The sequence below is a fragment of the Austrofundulus limnaeus genome, unplaced genomic scaffold (assembly GCF_001266775.1).
Source record: "Austrofundulus limnaeus strain Quisiro unplaced genomic scaffold, Austrofundulus_limnaeus-1.0 Scaffold421, whole genome shotgun sequence".
Lineage (NCBI taxonomy): Eukaryota > Metazoa > Chordata > Actinopteri > Cyprinodontiformes > Rivulidae > Austrofundulus > Austrofundulus limnaeus.
Genome location: NW_013952823.1, coordinates 84,256 through 86,552, shown reverse-complemented (window position 1 = coordinate 86,552; position 2,297 = coordinate 84,256).

Genomic DNA, 2,297 nt, shown 5'->3' with positions numbered 1-2,297 from the left:
TTACCCATTTCTGCTCTAATTGACTCTGGTGCTGAACTAAACCTCATTTCTCAAGGTCTGGTGGAACAACTTCAATTACCAGTCACCCAACTCACCACCCCTCGCTTCATCACGGGTGTCACTGGAGAGAGGTTGGCTATGATCTCAGGCAAAATCTCGGAATTATCACTCATCATATCTGGCAACCACCATGAAGTAAGTGAATTCTTCATATTTGATTCTCCTGCTCCACAACTCATTCTTGGATTTCCTTGGCTCACTAAACATAACCCAAGTTTAGATTGGAAGGAACAGAGAGTTCTTAGCTGGAGTCCACACTGCTCCATGCATTGTTTAAAGACTGCAGTCTCCCCTTTGGTAAAAGAGGAGGGAGAGAAACCTGATACCGACCTATCTAAAATACCTGAGGTTTATCATGATTTGGCTAATGTTTTCAGTAAAGCTAAGGCATCCTCTTTACCACCACACCGGCCATACGACTGCACCATTGACTTAATCCCTGATGCAGTTTTACCATCTAGTCGCTTGTACAATCTCTCCAGCCCAGAAAGAGAAGCTATGAAAAAGTACATCGAAGAATCACTAGAGTCTGGTTTAATAAGACCATCAACTTCACCACTAGGGGCAGGGTTCTTCTTCGTCTCTAAGAAAGACAAGACCCTGCGCCCCTGTATTGACTACCGGGGACTCAATGCCATCACTATTAAAAATCGTTACCCTCTTCCGCTGATAGACTCCATTCATGACCGGTTACACACAGCCAAGATCTTCACTAAACTTGATCTCAGAAACGCCTACCACTTGGTCCGCATAAAGGAGGGTGACGAGTGGAAAATGGCGTTTAAGACCCCTCTCGGCCATTTTGAATATTTGGTGATGCCATTCGGCTTAACCAACGCACCTGCAGTTTTCCAAGCCCTTATTAATGACATTCTCAGAGACTTTTTAAATATTTTCGTGTTCGTATACCTGGATGACATTTTGATCTACTCATCTGATGAAGCTAACCATGTTAAACATGTCCGAGCCGTTTTGCAGAGACTGGGAGAGAACCAACTGTTTGTAAAGGCCGAGACGTGCGAGTTCCATGCGACATCTGTTTCCTTTCTGGGGTTCATCCTGGAGGAGGGTCGTTTTCGCACCGATCCCGAAAAGGTACAGGCAGTGTCCAATTGGCCAACTCCCACAGACCGTAAGACTCTGCAAAGGTTTCTGGGTTTCGCTAACTTTTACCGCAGGTTCATTCAAGAYTACAGCAAGATCGCAGCTCCTCTCACCCAACTCACTTCATCCTTGAGGACTTTCACCTGGACCCCTGAGGCAGAGAGAGCTTTCTGTGAGTTAAARACACGTTTTTCTACTGCACCGGTTCTGAATCATCCAGACCCCACCAAACAGTTTTTTGTGGAGGTTGACGCCTCCGATCTCGGTGTTGGAGCCGTTCTGTCCCAGAGATCCCAGGATAATAAATTACATCCTTGTGCTTACTTTTCTCGTCGGCTGTCCCCCTCAGARAGAAATTAYGATGTGGGAAATCGTGAACTGCTAGCTATAAAACTAGCATTAGAAGAGTGGAGACACTGGCTCGAGGGTTCTGAAGTTCCGTTCGTGATCTTCACTGATCATAAGAATCTGTCTTACATACAAAATGCTAAACGACTAAACCCCCCACAAGCTCGTTGGTCTCTGTTTTTTACACGTTTCGACTTCACTATAACTTATATTCCAGGATCTAAGAACATTAAACCAGATGCCCTTTCCCGTCAGTTTTCTTCCACTGAAAGACCAGACCAGGATACCAACATCATCCCTTCCACCTGTTTCGTGGGATCTCTCACTTGGGACATCGAAAACGTCATCCAACTGGCCCAAGTTTCTGAACCCGACCCCGGCACGGGCCCACCTGGAACAAAGTATGTACCTCAAGCAGTGGTGAGCAAAGTCTTAGATTGGGTTCACAATCATCGATTTACCTGTCATCCTGGGATCACACGTATGCTGGCATTCACCAAACGATACTTCTGGTGGCCTACGTTGATCCCAGACGTWAAAGAGTTTGTTTCTGCKTGTCCCGTGTGTGCCCAGAATAAAAGCAGCAACCAACCACCCGCTGGACTACTACAACCTCTGCCCGTGCCAAGTCGCCCCTGGTCCCATATTGCCCTGGACTTCGTAACTGGACTTCCACYATCACAGGGTAACACCACCATTCTTACCATCATTGACCGGTTTTCTAAAGCCRCCCATTTCGTGCCATTGCCTAAACTTCCATCCGCCCTTGAGACAGCCAAACTCCT